This window comes from Antechinus flavipes, chromosome 3 (assembly GCF_016432865.1).
Source record: "Antechinus flavipes isolate AdamAnt ecotype Samford, QLD, Australia chromosome 3, AdamAnt_v2, whole genome shotgun sequence".
In the NCBI taxonomy this organism is placed as follows: Eukaryota; Metazoa; Chordata; class Mammalia; order Dasyuromorphia; family Dasyuridae; genus Antechinus; species Antechinus flavipes.
Genome location: NC_067400.1, coordinates 331,249,187 through 331,277,056, shown reverse-complemented (window position 1 = coordinate 331,277,056; position 27,870 = coordinate 331,249,187).

Here is a 27,870-nt window from a genome sequence, read left to right as displayed (position 1 = left end):
GGCCCATAGAAGTAAAGATATTTACCAAAGTATGGAGTTTTCTGAGATTAAGTTTTAGGGTTAAGTTGTAATCAACATTCTAGTGACCTCATTTACATACTCTATACAATATAAAAGAGAAGTTATTAGAGGCTATTAATCATCTCTCTACCTTTCTTTCTCTTTCTCTCTGTCACTATATATACTTGGTTTGCTTTTAATGATCATTTCAATCTGCAAAACACAGAGGAAGCAATACAAAGAATTATTACTCTGCATCTGATTCTTACCAAGATGAGGAACTTGTTGCCAAAGTAAAAATGACAGAACAGGAGGAAGAAACCATGATATTTTTGAGTTCATGATAGATATGGCAGAAAAAGCAAAATATAGTGTGACCAAAAATCTAGGTTTAGAGAGTGGATCAGATTAAAAAGAGTGTAGAGGAAAAATAGGTAAACTACCATGGCCTAAAACTCTACAGAGCAAGATGACCCAAGAGGGATGAAATGTTTTCAGGAACAGAACCTTGACAATATAAACACAAATTATTCAATAAAGCAGAAAATAGGGAGCTATCTAAAGAGACTTGTTGAGGATGCACAGGAAACTCATTCTACCAACAAGATTTTCAAAAGATATGTACATTAAAATGGTCAATATGAAGAATTTAGAGAAACTTAGGAAGATTTATATGAACTTATTTAGATAACTACATACGTGATCACAACAATAATATAAAGGAAAATAATTTGAAAGACTCCAAAACTCTAATAATGTAATCACTATCATGCCTTCAGAAGACTGATGCATGCAAAACATGCATCCTGCCTTTTGGGAGAAAAGTGATAAACTATAGGTAGAATGGATTTAGACATGATTAATGTATTGTGCTGCTTTATTATATCTATCTATATTTGTTATAAAGAAAGGATGTATTGTGAAGGGGGAATCAGTAAGAAGTTACAGAGATACAAAATTAAAAAGAATTAAATGAATCAATAAGACTTAAAAACACATAAAGTAAAATCAAGTTTTTTTAAAATACAGAATTGGAGCAATTTTGTTACTCCCTTGCTATATGCTTTGCAAAATAACTTATTTATAATTTCATTTGTAATCTTTGTGGGTTTTGTGTATTTGAATGTTTATTGATGGTTGTTAAGCTCATAACAAAAAATGAAATATCTTGGGAGAAAGGACATGTAAAGAAAACAGAATATTGTGGCTAACTGAACAGAGAAAATAAAGAACTGAAACAGAAGATAGGTGAAAACATGGTAAGATAATCTCATGGTAAGACTTCCCTCAATGAATTTAATCTTTCAGGCCCCAAAAATAACATGGCAGAGTTTAGGAGGGGGGCGGATTTGAAAGATAAAATTGTTGAATTTCTGTCTTTGAAATATCACAGATAATATTAAAGAACTTATAGAATTAGTGATATCCAAATATTATTCTCTATTTCTTTTACTGGAAATGAAAAGGATTTTTTATATTATATGCCTGGGAATTTGATTTCAATTTATGGAAAAATTCTATAATGTATTACTGAAAAACTGTTTGTGAAGAATTAGAAAGAAAAATGAGGATTATTAAGAGTCAGCCCATATCCAAAAATATAAGACATGAAAAACTAATATGATTTTCTTTCTTTACAGGGTTTTTTACCTGGTAGATGGAGAAAAACTATAGACAAAATATATTTGGTTTCAGGAAAGAATTTGGCAAAGTCTTTAATGATATCCTTGTGGATGAGATGGAACATGATGACCTGAAAGACAATATCATTAGGTAGAATGAGAATGGCTTATATAACTAAACCCAAAGAATAGTCAACAATGTATTAATATCGAATTAAAAGGAGGTTTCTAGTGAAGTGCTTCTGAAATATATCCTTGGTCCTGTGTTGTTCAATATTTTTATCAATGACTTGGATCAAGGCATGAATTAATTCATTCATTATATGGCACACATCACCTTTTACAAGAGACACAAAGCTGGGAGGGAAAACAGATTCATTGAATGACAAAATCAGGATAAAAAATCTCTAGACATTAGAACAATGAGCTAAATGCAATACAATAAAATTTGATAATGCTATCAATAAAGCCTTATACTTTGGTTTTTTAAAAAGATGGATTTTTCTCTCCCAACATGGCTCATAAGGAAATATATTTTTAAAAATGCATGTACATGTATAACAAAAAAAAGTTTTTATGTATAGCTGGGGAAAATTAAAATTTTAAAAAATAAACTATAAAAGTGTGGGATATGTGAGATATAGCTAGATAATAATTCTTGTAAAAAAAACTAGATGTTTAGTGAACTACAAATTACAAATTAGATAATATAGTTAGGTTTTTTAAAAAAATGCTTCTTTAATTGCACTCATAGAAGCATAATGTTGAAAACAAAAGAAACCATAATCAAATTGTTTTCTGCTTGGGTCCAAGAATATCTAGAATACAATAATAAGGTGAAAAGTATCTTTAAAAAGGATGATCAGAATGATGAAGAACTTGGAAAAGATATCACATAAGAAATGGTTGAAAGAACTGGAGAAAGTTATCCTAAAGAAGAGAAGATTTAAGGCACCTATGATAGCTGAACTCAAGTATCTGAAAGGGTGGCATATGGTAGGGGGAATCAGACTTATTCCTTGCCTCCTTGCCTCCTTCTTAATTCTGTCTTTTGAAGTCAGTGACAAAAATTCTAAACCATAAGTCAACCTTTCAGATACTTGGAGACAGCTATGATGACTCCCTCCCTCACCTCTAGCCTCAAATTTTTTTCTTCTTTAGGTTAAATAACTCTAGTTCCTTCAGGTGATTCCCACTTGAACTAACGTTCTTCACCACGCTAGCTTCTTTCCTTTGCATGCTCCCCAGATCATCAACATTCTCCTTGCAATGTGGCACCCAGAACTAAACACAATATTCCTGATGTGATCTAACAAGATCAGAGTATTGTGGAACCTAGTCTTAGGCACTATGGATTTCTAAAGGCAGCCTAACATCACATTAACTTTTAAAAAATTTCTCCCCAGTACCTACTTTCACCTGTCCTTAATGTTGAGACTGAAATAATTTTCTCTTAAAATCCCTCCAATAATTTGTTCCCTTTCTTTGAACCAGATCTTTCCCAAGGCTGAGAAGGGAACCTCCTGGCAATCTTTTGGCAATCTTTGGCAACCTACTTGCAATCATGGAAGCAGGGAAAAATGAAGAATGTTCCCCTAAGTCCTTCCCTCCAAAACATATACAAATAACTATAATACTAGGTAGAACACTATACCCCTTAAGAAAGAAATTCAAAAAGGTGGGACTTAAAATAAGAAAGAGAATACCTGTAATTAAGGGGCAGTTAGGAGAAAGATTGGGAAATTTATTCTGAAAGAGGTGGCAACTTCCCTGGGTCTTGAAATATAAATTAATAATCACTGAAAATTTATTTATTAAGCACAATGTATAAGGTACTGTGCTAGCCCCTATGGGCACAAATAAAAAATTGTGACAATCCCAGCCTTCTTGAATGAAGGGGTTCCCTATTTTATTCTAAAGGGAAAGACAACACACACACACAAAAGAATCATGATAAAGAAGTGAATTTTTGTTTTCAAGAATCATAGAAATGATGGGTAGAGCCACAGGGCAGAAAGTTAAATCCTTTCCAGAGGCAACTGTAGTATTGATTTGATCATGATTCCAGAAGAAGAGGAAACTGAGGGAAAATGAGGAACATTTTCCACAACATGTGTCCAGAGTGTATGAATGTGGATTATAGTATGGATTCTGCTATTTAATCAGGCAGATAAATTTGTGCTCATTCTAATGACAATCAACATCACCCGAAGGCTGGAGTTCTAAAACTGAATGGGTTAATTCATACAGAAAGGAAGGCATGATGTCTGATCTGGTAGAGAGACACCTACAGGGTAGAAAGCAAAAGACACCAAAATTTGATGACTGGCTGGATTTGTAGCATGTTCTGAAAGGGAGGAGTCATCTATTTTCCCTGGTGTTTGCCATGTAATTTGACTTCTTCCTCTCTCCTTAGAATCTTAGAATGTGAGTGATATTTCTCTAGATGGGTACAAAAAAGTCATTTCAAGTGGAGGAGGCTGGATGAGCAAAGGTATGGCAGTAGATAATTCAAGACACTTGTAATAATCCAGTCTAGCTAGTGTACAGAATGTGTATGTATGTGTGTATGCATGTAAATATATAAATTATCTTTCTCTCTGTCTCTGTCTCTGTCTCTGTCTCTCTGCCTTTCTCCCTCCCTCTCTCTCTTCCTCTTCCTCCCTCTCTTTCCTTGTTTTCCTTCCTCTTTTCTCCCTCTTTCTTCCTCTCTTTCAGCCTTCCTCTTTCTCCTCCCCTCTCTCCCTCTCTCTCCCTCCCCCGCCCCCACCTTGGAAAGGCTCATTAGGAATGGTACTAAACCAAGAAGGCAGAAGGCCAGATTACGGAAACTCTCAAATATCAGGCTAAGGAGCACTTTATTTGGTGGATGATGGGGAACACTGAGGGTTTTTGTGCAGGGGAGGGACATCATCAAAACTGTATTTTAGGGAGATTGCTTCTCCTTTTCTTGTGTTCTTTGCCAACTGGATATTATTCCAATTAGTGAGGAGTCATTCTGACTGAGTTTGCTGGATTGAAACTCAGGCTTTTTAAAAAATCTATTTTGCCAAGCAAGATATACTACAGATATCTTTGCTCTAGATATACTGTAGTCATGAATTGCCATTTTCAGTTTTCCCTACAATTTCCCCAGGAGCCAATGGATCAACTTCATTGCGTTTTTTAAAAAGTTTTTTTGGATCCAAGTGATATTTTTTTCCTATGTCTAGAGTTCTTCCCCGAATTTCAGTGAAATTCCACCACCATCCTCAAAACCCATCAAATAAAGACTGCATTTGTATGGCTTCCCTCATTGTCTTCTGATTGGCTGTCAGCAGGTGTCTAACCCTACCTCTTCTCCAGCACTCTAGCCAGATGTGTGGTGGCTAGGAAAGGCTCATGATAACATCTGGCAGATTAAGGATTCTGGGTTAGATCTGGAGTGTTAGTGTTGGCCCATTAGACTCATAGAGATTTTCTAAGAAAATCTCAGCTCTCAAAATATCCAGCTTAGGCTGTGAATCTCATTAAACAGAAATAAAAAGGTGGATACCATATGCTGAGTCTAATGTATAGTTATGAGTATGTCTTTCTATCTCTCCAAATTCTATCCAAACCTTCAAGACTCAAATGAGATCCAACATTTTTAAGGAAGTCTTCACTGACCAATCTCACCACCAGTAAACTCTCCATTTTCTGCACTCCTGTCTTGATAGCCTTCACAGTTAATATGACCCGGGGACTACATCAGCAATCACTGGTAATCAAAAGTCACGTGACTAACCATACGGCCTTGAAAGTCTAGTATAATTTAATATTCTAATGTAGAAATTAGAGCTCTTGAAAAACAGCAGATGGCATGAGAAACAGCTTAAGTCTTAATGTCACTGGCATACTTCAATTAATTGTCATATATAACTCCTGAAAACTTACTTCTTTCAGAGACCTCCCTTAACACTCTATTTTTACCTCTCTTAACTTGCTGTATTTGGTATGATAGGGTTCTGAAACATATACAGTGTGCTTTGGATGGTGTCTTCCCAAGTAGAGAACCTATGTCTTAGAGTCATGATAATATATAATGGAAGTATTTTGGAAAGATTGGGAAATATGTATGGACATTCTACAACTGGTTCCAGTCTGCTATCCATTGGGTTAGGAGAAGCCTTTTTTGATTGTCTGTGTGGCTGGAGGGGGTGATGATAAGAGAAGGAGAATCTTCTAGTCCATAAGTATTTATTAAGTGCCTACTATGTGCCAAGTGCTACTATGTGCTGCACTAAGCACAGGAGACACAAAAAAAAGGGCAGTCCCTGTCTTTGAGAAATTCACAGTTTAATGAGGGAAATGAAAACAAACAAATAGGTGCAAGCTAATTATATATAGGGTAATAGGAAATAATCAATAGAGAGAAGGGTCTGGAAAGGATTGGGAAAGAATTGCTATAGACAGTAGAATTTTAGCCACATTTGAAGAAAGACAGGAGATCAAAAATAAGGAAAAAGATTCTTCCAGACATGGGAGAGACTATGAAAATGTCCAGGGCCAAGAGAAGAAATGGATTCTTTGACTAACAGGAAGAAAGCCAGAATAGGTATGTGGAGGGCTATAAAGCCTCCAGAAAAGATTGGAAAAGTAGAAGTGAGTTGGAGGTGATGCTAGATTATAAAGGGCTTTGTACATCAACTAGAGGTTGATCTTGGAGGTGATAGGAAGCTACTGGAGTTTTGTTTTGTTTTTATTTTTGAGTTGAAGGGTGTATGCATGACAGGATCAGACCTGTGTTTTAGGTAAATCATTTTGGCAACTGAATAGAGTATGGATTGGAGTAGGGAGACTTGGATGAAGACTGACTCACCAACAGGCTATTGTAATCATCCCGCTATGAGATGATCAGTACCTGCACCAAGATGATAACATTGTCAGAGGAGAAAAAGAAGTACTTTGGAGGAATATTACAAAGGTAAAATTGACAGACCTTGGCAACCGAATGGATATGGAGAGGAAGGAGGGGTGTAGTTTGAAATTGTGAGGAGTTGAAAATGATGTCTTGGCCTAGTCTCTTGCTCCAGTCCTTCCAGTTCTTCTACTTGAGGTTGGACTTTTTTAATTTTCAACAGTATTTTATTTTCCAAATACATGTAAAGATAATTTTCAACATTCAACATTTGTAAGACTTTGTGTTCCAAATTTTTCTCCCTTCTTTCCTTACCTTCCCTCCCCAACACAGCAAGTAATTTTATATAAGTTAAATAGGTGCAGTTTTTAAAAACATATTTCCCTATTTGCCATATTGTGCAAGAAAAATCAGCCCAGAAGCAGCTACACCCAAAGAAAGAACACTGGGAAATGAATATAAACTGCTTGCATTTTTGTTTTTCTTCCCAGGTTGTTTATACATTCTGAATCCAATTCTCCCTGTGCAACAAAAAAACTGTTCGGTTCTGCACACGTATATTGTATCCAGGATATACTGTAACCTATTCAACATGCAAAGGATTGCTTGCCATCTCGGGGAGGGGATGGAGGAAGGGAGGGGAAAAATCGGAACAGAAGTGAATGCAAGGGATAATGTTGTAAAAAATTACCCTGGCATGAGTTCTATCAATAAAAAGTTATTTAAAAAAAGAAAAAAGAAATATCAGCCCAAAAGGAGAAAAATATGGGAAAAAAATAAACAAACAAACAAAAAGTGAAAATATTATGCTTCAATCCATACTCAGTCTCTGAAGTTTTCTCTCTGGATATGTATGGCATTTTCTATCCCAAGTCTATTGAAACTAACTTTTGCTACTAACATTTTTGCACATGTGGGTTTTTTTTTCCTTCTTTTATGATCACTTTGAGATACAGATCCCGTAATGACATTGCTGGATCAAAGGATATATACAGTTTTGGGCATAGTTCCAAAATGCTCTCCAGAATGGTTGGATCTTTTCACAACGCCACTGAAATTGGACTTCTTTATTCATGGTGAAAAATAATGCTGTAAGAGGAAAAAACTTGAGGTCTTCTTATTGAGGTAAGAAAGGGGCTTCAAAAATGTTTGTGGCAGCCCTGTTTGTAGTGGCTAGAAACTGGAAAATGAATGGATGCCCATCAATTGGAGAATGGCTGGGTAAATTGTGGTATATGAATGTTATGGAATATTATTGTTCTGTAAGGAATGACCAGCAGGATGAATACAGAGAGGCTTGGAGAGACTTACATGAACTGATGCTAAGTGAAATGAGCAGAACCAGGAGATCATTATACACTTCGACAACGATATTGTATGAGGATGTATTCTGATGAAAGTGGATTTCTTTGACAAAGAGACCTGAGTTTCAATTGATAAATGATGGACAGAAGCAGCTACACCCAAAGAAAGAACACTGGGAAATGAATATGAACTATTTGCATTTTTTATTTTCTTCCCGGGTTATTTTTACCTTCTGAATCTAATTCTCCCTGTGCAACAAGAGAACTGTTCAGTTCTGCAAACATATATTGTATCTAGGATATACTGCAACATATCTAACATATATAGGACTGCTTGCCATCTAGGGGAGGGGGTGAAGGGAGGGAGGGGAAAGATCGTAACAGAAGCGAGTGCAAGGAATAATGTTGTAAAAAAAATTACCCTGGCATGGATTATATATATCCATATATATAATATAAAGTTATTATTAAATAAAATAAAATTAAAAAAAAAAAGAAAGGGGCTTTAGTCCTTACCCTCTGTATTTGTTCTCTTCACTTCCAGGTGAAGTGATTGGGACCTCTGATCCTATGAGCTATCAATGATCAAGATAATACCCGGGCTGTCTACGCAACAACAGTGCTTCAAGGAGCAAGGGATGACCTTTAGAATGCAACCTTGCAGTAGATGAGACAAAGACTTATCTAACATTGATACCAAATTTTGATGTCAACATGTTGGAAACAATATTATGCAGGAACCAATTTTTGAGCCCACACCAACAGAGTTCCCCATCATAGTGGGGAAGAAATGGTCATGTTTTTGCTATTGCTATAGATTTAAAGTAAATATACTTTATAAAAACTAATTGATGTGATATGGTGAAATAGAACTGGAGTATTACTCACTGGTGGCTAAGTATACAGGGAACATAGCCCATGGGAGATCAAGCCAATGGCATTAGATAAAAACCTCAAACCCCTCAAATTACTACAGAATTGTGAGATAGAGACATTGCTAGCCTGGCTCTGGGAGAATAGGCCAGAGTATATTCACTGTATTTGGATTATAATTATTTTCATGTGGTGTTTATATCTGATACTAGATTACAAATTCGTTGAGAGTAAGGACTCTTCATTACTAATGTACTGGTCTCTCTATCCTCAATGACCAGTGCCCAACCATGGTGTTCTGACAGCCATTCCCCTCTTTGGATTTTATTTTCCTTATCTAGAAAATGAGAGATTTGAACCTGATGGCCTCAAAGGTCCCTTCCAATACCAAATCCTATAATCCTTACATTAAATTAAATTAGATATTGGATTGGATTGAGTTCAAAATGTCTTGTATTGTTCTCTTATTTCAAGCTTGTAACTCTTGTCTCCCCAACAAGAATGTGTGATTCCCAGGGTATCTTTTCCTTTTCTTCTATTTCCTGAAGACAATCAAAAGGGACACAAGACTCTTTTGCACAAGACAATGGACAAAGGAATTTAATATATTATTTCACTGATATAAGGAATTCTCAGATGAGAAAGCTCCATCTCTTAATGCAGGTGGTAACTTTCCTTCAATTTATAGTATTACAGACTAAGAGGACAGCTAGGTGATGCAATGGGTAGAGTGCCCATCTTGGAGTCAAGAAGACTCATTTTTCTGAGTTCCAATCTGGCCTAAGATACTTGCTAGCTGTGTGACCATGAGTCAGTCAGTTTACCCTGTTTACTTAAGTTTCTCATCTGTAAAGTGAGCTGGAGAAGGAAATGAAAAACTACTCCAGTGACTTTGACAAGAAAATCCTAAAATGGTCTCATGAAGAATCAGAGATGACTGAAAAATGACTCAGTAATAGCCACAGTGCCTACCATGGTGCTCTGACAGCCACTCCCTTCTTTTAATTTCAAAGTTTCAAGGACTATATCTTATATTATTTTGTTTATAACAAAGATTCATATTGTCATTTTTTTAGCACATAGAAAAATAGTTGGACTAGACAAGCGTCTTCCAATGGAGCCCTTCACTAATACTTCAAGCATTGTTCCGGTCATTTTAGCAAAGAAGTGAGCAAACACAAGGTAGGTATTTTATGAATATTTGTTCAATTGAACTAAACTGAACTAAGCAGAGTTGAATTGAGGAATGTTAGTAAGAGAGCTTGTGATCTAACTAGGATTACATGAAGAAAAGGCCTTTTTTCCCTCCAAGAATCCTTTCCTAGTCTCTCTAGACACATTCATCCCTTATTAGCCACTTTCTACTTCCCACATCCCCAATCCAAGTATCATTGAGTCTCCACTCTCTTACTTCCTCTTACATCCAAATCCCTTTCCAGTACCTACTCTTCTAATCTCTAAAGCCTGCCCTTTCTCTCCTTCCCTATTAGCTCAATGATCAAAATAGTTATCATTATGAGAAAAGAGCATGTTTTCCCCCATCCCCTTTCCCCTCTTCTTTCTGGAGGCTTGAGGGGAAGATTATAGGACAAGGAGTTTGGATGAAATTTTGAGTCATTATACCACATCCACTTAGAGTATTTGATTTCTTATCTTTTCTACTCACTCTTCAATCCATCCCTTTACCTCTCCAGTGTGTTGGAGGGCATGAATTTATTCTTAAAACTAAAGAGAATTTGCTAATTCTGTGAGAATTTGGGGAAGGCCTTGGACAGAACTGATGACATTCTAAGATCTTGCAAAAACCCAGACTGAGAATCACTAGGTGGGGCCGAAGAAATGAGAGTGTTGTTGGGTAGTTTTAGGTGTGTCTGACTCTTTGTGACCTCCTTTGGGATTTTCTTGGCAAAAACACTAGTGGCTAGCCATTTTCTTCTCCAGCTCATTTTTCAAATAAGGAACTGAGGTAAACGAGGTTAAGTGACTTGTCCAGGGTCACATGTCTAGGAACTGCCTGAGATCACATTTGAACTCAGGACTTAATGCCCAACACTCTATCTACCGCATCACCTACAAAGGACAATAGAAAAGGAAGGATGAGTGAGAAAGGAGGGAAGTGAAAGATAAATGAAAGAAATGAGAGTATTGGTAATAGGAGAGAAAAATAGAAGACAGAAGAAAAGGGAGAGGTTAGAAAATATTAAAACAGAGGAACAAGATGGGGGAATAAGAAACAGAGAGAGAAGGGAAGAGAGAACGGTTAGAAAAATAGAGACTTAGAGAGAAAATGTCCTTTTTCTCAAAAGGGATACCCGCACGCGTGTGTGTGGTATGTGCTTGCTTGCTTGCTTGTACGCTTTGCTCCGTGTTTGTCCGCTTACAAGGCCCATTATGTCAGCAGCTGTAGCAGGACTTTAATCCCCAGAGTAAATCGGCTTCACAAAATCCCCTTCTCCCTCCCGTTCAGCGCCCCCCACCTTTCTCCCCCCCACTCCCCGCCCGCCCCCTTTGGCCTCCCGTGCTCGCGCGCATCCGCTTCAATAAGGGCAGTGTGCACCTGCGGGGAGGGGCCGGGCGTCGGCTCTCCGGGGTTGATCTCCGGACGCGAAGCATTATAAAGTCCCGGGCTTTGCTTTTTGAAGAGCTGACAGCCCTGTCCCTCTCCGCCTGACCCCCGACCTGCAGGTGGGCCGAGCCATTGTCGCCGGCATGTAAAGCCCCACGCGGAGTTGTGCTGGGCGCTGCAAAGGGAGATCTATTTCAGGTTGGCGCAAAGAACAACAAACAGATGGACCCGATGGGGAGAAGTAACCCCCGCCCTGAGGTTTACTCAGCTATGAAGTTAATTTTCCCAAATATTTGTGCAATTTACAGAGCCAAGGTCCCTCAGTTGCCTTTCATAAAGTTGGTTACAACTGTTGATCCCGGTTTGTTTTTCCAAAACAAAATGCTTCGGGAGACGTTTGGAACGGCAGGGTGTCCCTTGTGAAACTGGAAGAAGCCATGAAAACAAATAATAGTGGCTTCCTCCAGCCCCTTCAGACGGTAATGAGGCTTTAAAATAAATATCTTATTTCCACCAAACAGAAACCCAAGCCAGACCAGAAAGACGGGAAAGCCCAGGCTCTCAACCTGTGGGAGCTACAGAAGACCACAAGAGTAAGCAGCCGAAGCAACCTATCATTAGCTCATTTGGCAATACTTCAGTTTTGTAACAATACAGTACAAAAAAAAAGTTATTGAGGAACTGCTGGGTGCAAAACACTCTGCTGGATACTTTTGAGAGATACAAATTTAAAATTAAGACACTAGAGAAGCTACTAAAGAGTGTGTGCTGCTGCCAAACTGGATAGTAGATTGTTTGTTTGTTACAATTATAATTTTCTTTGTGAACATTTACACCTCTGAAATCATCAGACACTTCAAATCGGGCTTGATTTCTACTTTTGTTGATTTCTATCCCTAAGATCGATGGAGAAAATGTTAAACTGAAAAGTGTATTGGGCACACTTGGGGTATTAAGATGCTTACCAACATACCCCCCTGGAAGTCACAAAACTAAAATACAACATTGTTATACAATTAAATACAAAAATAATACAATCTTATAAGATAGCATTAATGGATAACAAAACAAAGTACTGTTTGAGTTCTGAGGAAGAGGCTGTTGCTGACTTGGAGGTAGACCAAAGGAAGGCTGATTGCCATAACTCCTGATGAGATTTTGCCCTAGGGACTGTTGAATATTTTATTAGCGTGATCTAACTGTAGCAAAATGTACAAAGGCCTTGGGCCTCAGTGTCCTCATCTGTAAAATGAGGAAGTTAAAACAGTTGATGTCTAAAGTCTTATCCCACTTTGAGATGCTGTGATTGTTAATTATTGTTGATAGATTCTTTTGATTTTAAAGTGTCATTTAGTGAAAGTGAATTAAAGATAAGTAGCCATGGAAACAAAGAGAGTGTTTTCCCCTGTTTATAATCTTAGAACACATTTCTCCCCAGATCTATCCACTGATTACATCGCAACAAAAAGTAGATCTTATTTTGTTCCAGTGACATCTTTTCCCTGCCACCAGTCTCTCTTCCACTTTATCCTGTATTCCACTCTCTGATATTTCTTTTCCATATACAATGATTGTTACTACTCTGCTCAAAAACCTTCCATTGCCTCATTGATAAAGTCCAAGTTCCTTTGCCTGACATTAGAAGCTCTCTATAATCTGGTTTCAACCTACTTTGCCAGTCACATCATCTACCACATCCCTCTGCTCATTGTCTCTGCTAACTGAATATTCCATAACCTCAATATATCCTAAACCTTCTTCTGACCTAGTGTCTTCCACTTCCTGTTGCAAGTATTCCTTGAGAAAAGGCAATAAGGTATAACTTCTATTTTCTCAAAGTGATTTTCCCCTACACTAGACTTGCCCTTCCTGCAGCTTCTGCCTCAGGAGACAAAAGGAGGGAGATATTCCTCTGACAAAGTGTCTTCCATCTATTGCTGTGTGTTATCCCTTGAGAGAAGGTTGCTGGATGCCTATGGAATGACTTCCACCAGGACCAGCACAAGACAAATTCTACCTTCTACTGCCAGCCTGATCTTCCAGGACGTAGAGAACCTCTAGAGCAAAAAAAAAAAAAAACCTTCCCCTTGACCTCAGACCTTTTATCTCCCTTGGTAATTGTTACTTAAGGGAAAAAGAGACTGGTGATGAGTAGGACTTCTTTCTCCTGCTGTCCCTAATCTCCAACCTTCAGAGGGAAAAAAAGAATACTGAAACAGAGGGTTCTGATCATCTTATGTTTTATTTATTTCCAGTCTGATCTCCAGTTCCTCTGAGAAGAGGGCTAATGCTTTCCACTCAGTAATAAACAATCCTATACCTGATGATACCCTATCTTAATGAATCTGAATCCCTATCAAAACCCATTTCCCATCCCACAATCCAAATCCTTGTTCCCTGCCACCTAATAGTTCCAATCTGTGTTGATCAGAGTTCCCAAGGTCACTGGTCAAGGCAGAGGAGTTAGAATTCTCCTTTCTTCCAACTGACAATTCAAGCTTCTCTATTTCCATCAGTCAGGATCCTTTCCTCCTCAGAAGTTCATGCTATATTCATCTCTACCACCAAATCAAAATCCTGCTAGCTGTTGTCTACTAATGAACATTTGCCTTTCTTCCTCAATGAGCTGTGTCTGGCTCATATTTTTTCTCTCTTCCTTATTTTTGCCCTTACACTTTGGGACTTCAGTATTCAAATTGATTCTACTATCCACTCAGTTGCTCAATCTGCTTTCTATGAACTACTCCCTCTGTTCTTTTTCAGCCCTACATAAGAATGGTCATACCTTTGATCTTGTCATCACCCACAAATACACCACTTCCATATTTTAAAATTCCCCAATTCCCTTAATTTGATCATCTCCTTCCTACTTCTTTACTATACCCTGCTCTTTGTCCAGACCATGACCTTCAATCCCTTCACCCCCTCAGTTTCCTTCTAGGGCATTATCCCTGAACTAGCCACTTCCTCATCTCATATTACTCATATGCCTTCTGCCACTATCTCCCTCTTCACTCCTATCACAAGAGTTGGCCTTAGTTCTTACCAAGGCCAAACCCACTATCTGCACAAGTGATTCTATTCCATGCCATGAATCAGCCTTGGCTTAGTCTCTTGCTTCAGTCCTTCCAGTTCCAATGGACATTTGTTCAGATGGAAGGTTTAGCTTCCAGATTATCCCCTCTGCCATTCTTGCTCTTTCACTTATTTTCACTCTCCTCCTACTAGTTTCTTTCCTACTATTTACAAACATGTCCGTGTCTCCCCCATCCTCAGAAAATCCTCACTTGATCCTTCCAACTTTGATATATAATATGTTATGTGTAAAATTCTTGAAAAGACTTTCTACAATCAATGCTGTCCTCTCCCTCTCTTCTTAATCCTTTGTAGTCTGACCCTGACCTCATCTCTCCACCAAAACTTTCTCCAAAATTACCTATTATATCTTAATTGTCAAGTTCACCAGCCCTTTCTCAATCCACATATCTAATCTTTTGCCAATACCTATAGATTTCATCTTTGCAACACCCTTCAAATATGCCCCTTTCTCTTTTTTTGACACTGCTACCAATCTAGCATAAATTTTCCTTACTTCATGACTGAATTACTGCAATAATCTGCTAGTGGGTTTGCCTGCTTAGAGCAGCACTTTAATTTATTCTTCATTCTGCTGCCAGAATGATTTTTCTAAAATACAAGTCTGACCATATTATTCCTTCTTCTCCCCCACCACACACATACTCTATAAACTCCACCGGCTCCCTTTCATTTCCAGGATTAAATACAAAATCCTATATTTGACATTCAATGTTTTTTATAACCTAATTCCTTCCTACATTTCCAGTCTTTCTACACCTTACTCTGGCTATCTTCCCAGACTTGAAATGCTCTTCCTCATCTCTGCCTATTACCTTCTCTGGCTTCCTTTAAGTCCCAACTAAAATTCCATCTTTTAAAGGAAGCTTTTCTCACCTCTTAATTCCAATATCTTTCTCCCTTTAGTTAATTCCTATATATAACATGTTAGCACATTTTTATTTTCTTGTTTTTCCCAAGTCCCCATTGTGAGCTTCTTAAGAGAATGAATTATTTTTTGCCTCTCTTTGTATCCCCAAGTATTAGCACAGTGTCTAGTACATCCTAGGCACTTAATAGATATTAATTTAATCATATGGACTGACTGACTATACATTCCTATCTCTATGCCTTTGTTTAGACCAGCTCTTCCTTTTGCTGAGATTTCTAACACACTTTCCCAACTCACAATGTGAAAACATATACTTTCTTTCCATTCATCTAGGCCTTTTTCATCTGTCAAAATCCAGATTAATGTTTATCTCTTCCATTAAACCTTCCTCAGTGACAACAAACCCATACCTCTGAACATCTATGGTACATATTTTTAGCTCCACTCATTTGGATTTAGCTATGATACCTTGTGTTGTTATTGTTTTGTATTACATGTGATGCCTCATACATAATAAGTATCCAATAAATGTCTAATGAATGAATTTACCTCTTTATATTTATTTGTCTCCTCAGCATAAACCTTTCAAGAGCAGGAACAGTATTGTCCTCCAGAATGGGTTACCTATTTACTCTCAGTATGGTTTTGAAAGAAAGCAAACAAAATTAGCCAGACTGAAATTTTAGTTCTGACCTATTATTTTCTGCTCTTTTCTTCTGAAGACTGAAGTATTTATTTATCAGGGTTTTTTTTTTTTTATCATGACCTGTGGTAAAGTACAATATTTTACCCCTTTAAAAGTTGTTTTCAAATTAAGATCATAAGGAAGGATTTCACTTTTCCATATCTTACTGTACTCTAAGTTCTATCTTACCCATTTATCCATTTCCAACCTATATGAAGTTTCTTTGGTTTTGATTGTTTTTTGTTTGTTTGTTTTTTATCATAAGTTAAGTGACAGAGAATGGGGATATTCAGGGGAAGTAGTAAAATAAAGAGTATTCTAGTCATCTGAATTTAGAGGAGAATCAAACAGAAGAGTTTTATGTAGAATCAAAAGGCATACTTGAACTTCACCTATACTCTCATATTCTGGTGTTAGCTGGATTGAGAGGGAGAGCTTCCTAAGTGCATTTCTCACTTCTCTGAAACTCATGGCATAAAATCATAGAATTAGAATTGGAAATGACCTCAGAAATCATTGAAGCCTACTCCTTTACTTTATATATCAGTAAACTGAGGTCCAGGGAGGTTCAATGACTTGCTAAAAATTACATAAGCAGTCAAATATCATAGGGAGGATTCGAACCCAATACTTCCATCTCTGGAACCAGAACTTTTTCCATTTTACAATACTGCTTCCTTATATAAGTCTTCTGTTCTTGTCATTTCCTAATACCTTCTAATTCTTGTGCCTTTCCTCTATTATTTCCTAGTCATCTTGCATATAATTTGCTTGTATATGTTTTTCTTCATGTTGCCTCCCTCTTTTGATTGTGAGCTTCTTGAGTGCAGGGATTGACTTTTAACTCTCTTTATATCCTCAGCACCTAGCACAATGTCTCATACATACATAGTAGGTACTTAAATGTGTATTAGTTGACTGATTGATTGATAGTCATTGGCTGACTTGGCTGATACTATAGCTTTCCCTGCAAGGGAGAGGTTTACTAATAACAGCATCCCTAATAGATGTAAAGGAGGGGTACAGATGGCCCTGAAAGTAGCACCTCTGCCAAGAACTAAGCTGAGGCAATATAGAAGACTGAAAAATGCTCAGGGGACTGAATACTAAGGCAGAAAGAGATATCTGGGCACCCCTGCACTCACACAGAGGGGATGGGTGCCATCTGGCAACACAGTTGCCAATTTCCAGTTTCTGGTCACAGTTTCAGGGGGGAAAGGAGCATTCATGAGAGAGCAGGGGCCCTACTTGTGTAAGGAGCAAGGAACATGTTCCAGAAACTTTGCTATGTGGCTCTGAGCCACAGAACAGAAAGCAGAATCAGTTCTAACCTTTAGCCTCCACACATAAGCTTGCAGTGGAATATTCAGGGTAGGAGGCCAAAACCAAAGAGGAGCCAGCTGTTCAATCATTCTGAATCTGCAGAATCTTCCTTGGGGTACCTATGATTAAGTATAGCAACAGTTTACAGACAGCTAGATAATAGAATGGATCAAGAACTGGGCCTGAAGTAAAAAACACTCCTGTTCCTGAGTTCAAATCTGACTTAAGACACTAGCTGTGTAACCCTGGGCAAGTCATTTAATCCTGTTTGCCTCAGTTTTCTCATCTGTAAAATGATCTGGAGAAAGAAATGAAAAATAACTTTTTGCCAAGAAAACCTTACATGGATTCATGGAGAGTTGAACACAAATGAAAAATGACTGAACAGCAATAGCAGCAGTCTATGGAAACTCAACCATACAAAGCCAATAGATCCAAAGGAGAGTAGGAACTGGTAGCGCACAGACCAAGATGGTAGTGAAAAGCCAATGAGAAGAGTTTGTATTTTATCCATAGAAAATTTTTTGAGCAGAGTAGTGACAAGACCAGACCTGTGTTTTAGGAATAAGACCAAAAAGGCCGATTTTGGAAACTTTGTGAATATTGGTTTGGAAAACAGAAATTTGAGATAGTATGACCAATTAGGAGGCTGAGACAGTAATTCATGCAAAAGGTGACAAAATAGTGGCTTCATGAGCAGTGAAAATTGAGCTGTATTGTGGAGACAGAATCTACAATACTAGGTAATTAAACAGATATAGGTGGTGAACAAGTCTAAACCGTTGAAGATGGTTTTCAGATTAGGAACCTGAGGGACTGGAAAAATTTCAATGCCTTCAAAAGAAATCTGGAAATTGCAAAAAGGAGAGGTTTCGGAGGTCTGTCTTTCCATAATTTCCATCCTCTGAAATGCAGTCCCTCTAAGCACCAAGTAGTTATCACAAAGCCACATACTTTGTTCAGAGTCATATAGACATTTATTTAACACATACTTTTAACTAGCTTGGTTATCTTTTTCCAGCCCATAATAGATTAAAAACAGAAATCTACAAACATTGGAAAGAGAAAGGATTACAAACAGATTGGTAAAATCATAGAAGTGATATCTCATACCCTGCTATTGAGGGAAGAGTCCAAAAAACTCAAAAGTGGGCACAGAATTCTGTTATACATTAGAATATAATATAATAGTATGTTCATAGATGGTAGTCATTAGGAAAAGGCTGTCCCATAGGCATCTCAAGCTCAGTATATCTCAAATGTTATCTTTCCCCACAAAACCACCCCTCTTCTAAACTTTTACCTCTTCTTTAGAAAAGGGAAAAAGAACCTTCTATTCTCTCAGTGTTATCCTCAACCCGTTACTTTTCCTCATCCCACACATCTCATCATTAACAAATTTGGCCAATATGACCTCTACAATTTCCCTCACATACTCACACAGCTGCCACCTCAGTTCAAACCTTCATTACCTCTGATCCAGACTGTTGTAATGGCCTCCTATTTTGTCTCTTTCATAATTTTCCTACTGAAATCCAATCTCCATAAACATCCAAAGTGATTTTCTTTAGGCACAGATCTAACCATTGTAACCATTTTATAATCCTTTTATCAAAGGCCTTGATAAAAATAACAAATAGTGTTGAGCCTAAGAAGGAACCAGTGGTAAAATTTGTGACCTTAGATTTTTATATATACTTACATATCATATTTATGTTATATAATATAAATATTAATTATATTATGTTATATGTAAATATGCCATATTTATCTATATTATAGATATTTATGTATAAATATTAGGAAGTCCTCACGAAAGGAAGAAAATCTGGTCTTATAAGAATCATTGGATGAAACCCCTGGCTGGACCATAGTTCTGAATAATGATGATGATGATAGCATTTACATAACATTTTAAGGTGTAAAGTGCTTTCCATGTGTTACCACATTTGATCTTCAAAGCATCCTTGAAAAATAGGTGCTATTATTATCTCAAAAATATAGATGAGGAAATGGATGCTTAGAGAAATTAATTGAGTTGCTTGTCTAGAGTCACATAGCTGGTAAGTGCCTGAGCCTGAATTTGAACTCAAGTTTCTTGAAGCCAAGTCGAAAGCTCTAACCACTGCTCTGTCGAGCTTCCTAGTTGATTATTCAAAATAAATAGAATAAACAAAAAGAGGAGAGAGGAAAGAAAACAGAGTTTGCAAAATACAGGTTTGACTTCAATATCTAGAAAAATTTCTAGAACAGATCATTTAAAATATGGTTGTTGAGCATCTACAAAATGGAAATCACAATGAGTCAGCATAGTTTCATCAAAAATAGGTCATACCAAACTAATGTTGTTTTCTTTTTTGACAGGATTATTCAACTAAGTGATCAAGGCAATGTTGTGGGTATTGTTAATCAACATTTTAGCAAAGCTTGTGATAAAATATCTCATACTATTATTATGGGTATGGATTATATAAGAATCCAGTTAGATGGAATTGAAACTGGTTTGAAAGTTGGACTTCAAGAGTAGCTATTATTGATTCCATATCAATATTATATAAACTCTTGACTAGATCACTACATCAGGTCTTGGTGGTATCTTGTTTATCCAACAAACTTCTATGGTTACTTATTGTTTCTAAGATAAAATGTAAATTCCTTTGTTTTTTAAAGTCCTAGTCTCAATTTACCCTTCCAATCTTATTATATACTAACTTTCTATACTCTCTGGTCTAACCAGATCATTTCCATTTCTCATTTCTGTGTCTTTGTGCAGAATTTGTTTAAATATATAGAAAATAGCATAAGAAGACATGATCTGAGGCAGACCTTTGCAGGAGAACCAAGCCAGTATCACCAGCAACATTGATAGAAAGGGGGAAATCATATCAGGGCAATCTCTCCTCCAGTCTCAAAGAAGAGTTTTGTGCTAGAATTATATCTCTCTGCTATCTACTCCTCAATTATTTCTAGTATAGGGATATAATTATTGAGGTTCATAAGAAAAGCTATTTCCTTAATCACTCCTACAAGAGCAAAATAATGCTTCTTTTACACAACACCTTAGCTCCTTGCCACGAAACTGCTTACACAAAAACCTTCACAAATAACAAATGCAGAATAAACCCATTAATCCAAGTAAAACTGCAAACTGAAACCTCATAGATGCTAGAGGATACACTAAACTAAATGAATTCTTCAGCTGCAAATAAAGCAAGCTATTAGTTTAAACTAGGAAAGAGAATGATCTCAGTCAAGTGAAGTACACTTTCAGCAGTCACTAGAGTTTCAAGCTTGGGACTGGCTTGTCATATTAATCCACAGCTCCCAAGGCTACAGTCTACCCTTGGAAACTTCTTACAATTCAAAACTCTCTTTCTTCCAATTACTTTTCTGGAGCTCCTTTATAGAAGCAGGCATGCAACCAACTAAAATAACATCCCTTACAGCAGGTGCATAGGTAGCTTAATGATCTTCCATTAAAAAAGTTAGAGGATAGTATGGAATACACTTTAGAAAGATGCCCATCAAAAACAAGAAAATTTTGTCCTGTAAGAGAAATAAACTTTAATTATATAAAAATTCCCTTATGCAAAACAATTCATTTTTTGACAATGCTGAATAAATGAAGTTTTGCCATTTTTATTTAATGTTAATTATATGGTCTAGAACTATGATTTCATTGATATGGGGAGCTCCTTGTGTGAAAAATTCCTCCGCCTAAATAAATCAGTGTTAATAAGTTGGGTATTCAGAGGTGAAGGTATTTGTCCACAATCCTATAGGCAGTGTGCCAGAGTCAAGTCTTAAACTCATAAAACTCTCCTTGCAGAAATTCTTGTTCAAGAGATAGCCTGAGAAAGTTTCTATGCTTATAATTAAATCATATTATTGTAAAGAGTAGGTCCCTATGATATGGAGTAAATGATATATAATAATTTTTTTAAAAGGCAATGGACAAGGAGTCAGAAGACATGGATTCTAATCTTAGTTTTGCCATTAGGACCATCCATCACCTATCTGGCACCAAGGAAGGTATTGAGTTAAATGCTTTTTTTTTTTTTTTTTTGAGATCTTGTTGAGTTCCAATATTCCAAGAATTTAAAAACAGTGTTGACTAATTTTTAAGGATTATTTCAAGGATAAAACTCCTAGAATATCTGAAGGTTGCAGTATTCAAATGAATCACAAATTAATTTCTCACAATAAAAGATTTTAAAACACATATAGAAAGATGTACAGCCCATCAGATAGAAGATGAATATATAGAATTCATAATAAAGTAATTGAAATTGAAGCATTTCTTTTCAAAATCATTTTCATAATGATGACCTTTTTAATTAGATCAGAAAAAGGATAAGGCAAGAGGAAGATTAAGAAGTTTTTAAAAAGCAATATAGGATGTCCTTTAATTAGCTATAGCATTGGAAGTGCTATTTCACTTAAAAAAATAAAACCACCATTCTCTCTTTCATGCTATCTTTCTTTTTTAATTTTACTAAATGGCTGGGCTGCTGCTGTTGAGGATAAAGTATTTAATATGAGTAAGGGTTTAGATGTTCCTCTAAGAACAGGCTGGGCCATGGATTTTGAAATGTCATCTTGATTTGGACTGTTTCCTCTCTAAGTAATTGATTTAATAGGGGATTAGGAAATGAACCTAGAAATAAAACTACCCTAATGAAATGGCCATCGGTCATGCTCTCACAATGTGAAAAGTCATTAGTGTGAGGCAGATCATAGAGTCATAGGCATGTTAGAACTAGTAGAAATGTTAGAGATCCATCTAGTCCAGTGATTCTCCCACCCCACTCATATTATAAATGAGGAAACTGAGGCCTATCTGACTATCCCAGCTCCTGCCAGTTCTGTTATTTATACTATACTAGGCTTGTTCTCTAATTTTTTTCCCAAAATAGTATTTTATTTTTCCAAATGCATGTAAAAAAATTGTCTTTGTAAGACATTGTATCCCCAATTTTTCTCCCTTCCTCCCTTTCTTTTCCCTTTCCCAAGATAGCAAGCAATCTGAAACAGGTTAAACATGTACACTTCTTTTAAACATATTTCCATATTCAGCATGTTGTAAAAGAAAAATCAGACCAAGAGGGAAAAAAAGCACACAAAAAAAGTGAAAAAAACTATGCTTCGATCCATATTCCTTCTCCATGACTTTCTCTCTAGATATAGGTAGCATTTTCCACCCAAAGTCGAATAGAATTGTTTTGAATCACTGTATTGTTGAGAAAAACCAAGTCCCCCACAGTTGATCATTATATAATCTTGCTGTTACTGTGTACAATGTTCTTCTGGTTCTGTTCATTTCACTCAACACCAGTTCATGGAAGTCTTTCCAGGCTTTTCTGAAATTAGCCTGCTTATCCTTTTTTTTATCAAAAAATAATATTCCATTATCTTCATATAGCATAACTTATTCAGACAATCTTCAATGAAAATGGGCATCCACTAAATTTCCAGTTCCTTGTCATTATAAAAAAGAGTTGCTATAAATATTTTTGCTCTCTAATTCTGAGGAAATACTTGCTAATTTTTTTTTTAAAGGCAAAGGAACCAGGATTTGAAAGTCTAAACTATGCCATTAACTTGTATTCTAGCATTGGGGGGATAAACTGCTTTTTTTCTTCCACCAAATGATGCTAATAATCCTTATCTTTGCTTTATGGTACAGGAATTTTTTTTTTTTTGCTTTTTTGTTTGTTTCCCTATCACTTAGTATAGCTTAATAAATGCTCATTGATTGGCATTTCAAGTATTAGAAAATGAACATTAAAGTACATTCAAAAGTTTATAAAACTACTAAGCAGTTGTGAGATATTCAATTATAAATTATTCCAGAGCCAATCTCAGTTTTTAGAGAGTTTCTATATTCATTCTATAACTTCAAAGTTCATAAACATCTATTTTTGACTTTAACAACTTAGTCGGCAATTAACCCATTTGTGCCACTTTATATGTCTATCTCCCCAGAGACTGAGATGACAAATAAGGGAAGACCAGGCAGATTAGTCAGCAAACTTTGGTTTGCAAAACTCTATTTCTTTTATTTTAATTTATGGAATAAAACAAGCATTTTCATAACACAGTATAATAAAAAAGATTATTACACATGAAATTGCAATTCTATTGAGTACAACTTGCTATTTCTTTTAAATATATCATATAGTTTTGTAATTTTTCAATTTTTTTCCTTTTTTTCTTTTCTACCCCCACACCCAGCATCAGCATAATGATAATGGCTATCATTAGACACACACACACACACACACACACACACACACACACACATACCCCAAATTAAAATATGCATGTATAAACTGCTATATGAGAATAAATATAATAATACTTTTCATCTCTGGGTTGAAAGAAAACAAAACCTTTCTAGAAATAAAATGGAATTTGTTAGCATAAAAATAATCCCTCTAAATTGGATTTAAACAGAATTTTATCAGGGTAGATGTTGGATAAGAAGTTTGGTTTATTCAGATATTCTATAACTAATTAAGTCATTTGTGGGTAGCATGTTGGTGGGTTTGGTAGGATGCGAGGTAGGAAGAGTGGCATTTCCATCTAAGCAGCAGACATCATATTAGTGGTGCTTAGCTTTTGTCTCCTTCTAAAGCACCCTGTGCATCATCCCTCACATGTTAGGAGAGGGGGGGTGTCCTGTACATATTCACTAGGGATAAGAATGTAGAGCATGTTCCCAAGGGCTTCCTGTTCTGATATATGCTGAATATTCACATGTGATTATGTGTGCTGAGAACCACAAGTTGCATAATTATTTTTAGTGTGTCTGTTCCTACTAGTTCCCACATCCTTAACAAATTCAACATTAAATGGAGGGATCAGATTTTCAAACCAGAACTGAATCACTAGTCATCTAATAATGTTGGACTTCTAGGCAAGGGCAGAGGGATTCAAGTTTACATTAAAATTATGTCCCTTTGAATGTATTTGAATATACTGACATTTCACTATTATCCTATTATATATTATTTGCATTGCACATATGACCCAGCATTGCTGTGTATTCTGGAGTGGAATTTTTATGGCAATGAAGGGTTACAGTTAGAGTTTAAGGAGACTCTTAGTATAACTCCTCCTAGTTTTTGACCCATCTACTTTTCCATATGTCTAGACCAAGACTGATTCCTTACATAACATGTGCTCCAAGGAGTATCTTCCTCCTTCCTACTTCTCAGGCAAAGCCAGACAGATGGTTAGTTATATTTATAGGTTAGTCACTTTTGACAAAAGTCCCTTGCATTAGCACAGAGGATTAGCAGTTCACTGCCTCACCCATTTGAGTCAGTCCCCAACTTGTGGTCAACAGTTGATTGTGAGCCAAAAGGCTTTTGGAAGACCAATATCTGATTTAATTCAATTTACCCATTTGGGAAGGCAATTCTAAAAGAGAAGTGTAGAATCTGACATATTTTAAAATGTTAAAGTCTAAAGGATTTCTGGACTGGGTAAACTCCCATCTCTGCCACCCAGCAAGCTTACTTAGAAGATGATGATAGAAGTGTTGGAGCTGGATTATTCTAGAAGACCTTTTAACTATTTCCCTCCAAAGATTTGGAGATTGTGTATCATTGAAATTAGAGTGCCTCACATTCATATCAGAGATGTGTGATCATGTTCTAGTAAATTTCTACATATCCAGAAGAATTTTTATAAGATTACCTTTTAGATAATTATACTAATTGTCCTACTGTGAATTAAGAAGGAAAATAAAGTCAGATGAGATCATTTTTTAAAAACAGAATTGTTAGTTTGTTACTTAGAAGTATTTAACAATAAAATTATTGGAATAACAATAATAACAGATAGCAATCATATCATACTTACTATGTGCCAGGCACTATGGTAAGTGCTTTATAAATATTATTTCATTTAGTCCTCACATTAGACCTGGGAGGTCGTTGCAATTTTCACTCTTTTTTTTTTTTTTTGGCTGAGGCAGTTAGGGTTAAGTGACTTGCCCACTGTGCCACCTAGCTGCCCCTCACCCCTATTTTTAGTCATTTTTTATTCATGTCTGATTCTATGACCCCATTTGGGATTTTCTTGGCAAAAATATTAGAGTAGTGTTTTCTTCAGCTTGTTACAGATAAGAGCACTTAGGGTTAAGTGACTTGCTCAGAGTCACTCACCTAGTAAGTGTCTGAGGTCAAATTTGAACTCATGAAGATTAGTCTTCTGTATTCCAAGCCCAGCACTCTATTTATTGGGTCACTTAGCTGACCTATCCCCATTTCACAGATAAGAAAACTGAAGTGGGGCAGCTAGGTGGCACAGTTGATAGAGCACCAGCCTTGAAGTCAGAAGGACCTGATTTCAAATCTGGCCTCAAACACTTAACACTTCCTAGCTGTATGACCCTGGGCAAGTCACTTAACCCCAATTGCCAAACTGAGGCAAAGAGATGTTAAATGACTCAGCTAGGAAGTGTCTAGGTTAGACTTGATCTCAGTTTTTCCTGACTCCAAGCCCAGTGCTCTTTCCTCTATGCCACCTAGCTACCTCATGAACCAATAAACAACAGAGAGTAAAGAGTGTGTTGTGGAAAATAACTATTACTAATGAAATTTTAATTGAATAGACTGATATTTCTGCTCCAACTCTTCAATACGTACCCACAAATTATCTTCCTGACTACTTGGTTTACATTATTTCTTATTTTCATTTATTTCCACAAATCCTTTTTCTGTTATTTTTATTTTTTGCCTCTTTGTCCTTGGATAATAGCATATCTTCCTTGGGTGCTAGTTTCCTCATTTTAAAATACACTTTTTGTTAAAATATTATGATTAAGGTAAGCAAAAGCTAGTTGTCATTCTAGATTTTTATCCTTAATATGCGTCTCTGTTTTATAGAAACAGATGGACGGTAATATTTTCTTTTTGAAATGATCTCTAGGTTATCCTGTAAATATCTTGTTTTTACAAAATTATTTTTTCTTTGTACGTTTGTTTATATAGTGTCTTCCCCATTAGGCTGTGAGCTTCTTAATAATAACAACTGTTAGAGGAAGAGCCAAGATGTTTAGTAAAGGCAGGAATTTTCCCAACCTCTCCCTCAATCTGCTCCAAATTCCTCTAAATAATGATTTTAAACAAATTTTAGACCATCAGAATACCCAAAACGATGGAGTAGAAAATTTTCCAGCAGAAGACAACTTAGAAGCTCAGAAGAAAAGGTCTATGACACCAGGTTGGCAGTCCAATGTGCAGTCCCTGTACAAGGCATGAAGTTGCAGCCTTGATCCCAGCTCCAGCCCCTGAATCAGTGGCAATACTAGTGGCTTCCAGAACTCTCACCCCAGAGATACCTGGAAGGAGGACCTGGAAGATCAGCAGAAAAGGTCTGTGGAAGCAGAGTGGGAGCCCAGCACTCAATCCCATTGCTGGCTTAGACCCCTGCATCATCAAGATGGGACTTCTGAATCAGCAGCTGTGCTGAAGGTTTCATTACTTCTCAGTCCAGGGATACCAGGGAGGACTCAGATGGTGGGTGGAGAGGCTCTGTGGCAATAAGGTGGGAGTCTGGTATGCAGTCCCAACACAGGTCCAGCCAAAACACAGGATCTTACAGCTACAGTGGGGTGGGAACACACCTAACAACTCCAGGGAGGAAAAGATTGCTTGTGGTAAAATTTCTAGAAGGATTTCTGAAAACAGCTGTACAACTCCCCTGAAGCCTGGAACAATGTACCCTTAACCCTGGAAACATAGCCCTACACTGAAATATTTTGAAAGAAACAGTCACAATGGATCCAACCATTCTGGAGAACAATTTAAAACTATATTGAAAAAGTTGTCAAACTGTGCATACCCTTTGATCCAGAAGTGTTACTACTGGGCTTATATCCCAAAGAGATATTAAGGAAGCAAAAGGGACCTGTATGTGCAAAAATGTTTGTGGCAGCCCTTTTTGTAGTGGCCAGAAACTGGAAATTGAATGGATGCACATCAATTGGAGAATGGCTGAATAAGTTATAGTATATAAATGTTATGGAATATTATTGTTCTGTAAGGAATGACCAGCAGGATGAATACAGAGAGGCTTCGAGAGACTTATAGGAACTGATGCTAAGTGAAATGAGCAGAACCAGGAGATCATTATACACTTCAACAACAATGCTATATGTGGAACAATTCTGATGGGCGTGGCTCTCTTCAAGAATGAGAGGATCCAGATCAGTTCCAATTGATCAGTAATGAACAGAACCAGCTATACCCAATAAAAGGACACTGAGACATGAGTGTGGATCACAATACAGCATTTATACTCTGTTATTGTTTGCTTGAATTTTTGTTTTTCTTCCCAGGTTATTTTTACCTTCTTTCTAATCTGATTTTTCTAGTGTAGCAGGACAACTGTATAAATATGTATAAATATATTGTATTTAACATATATTTTAACATATTAAACATGTATGGGACTACCTGCCATCTAGGGGAGAGGGTGGGGGGAAGGAAAGGAAAAGTTGGAACAGAAGTTTTTGCAAGTGTCATTGTTGAAAAATTACCCATGCATATGCTTTATCAATAAAAAGCTATTTAAAAAAAAAAGAAACATAGCCCTACAAATGGATTAAAAGCAAAGTAATAAACTAGGAAAATAAGCA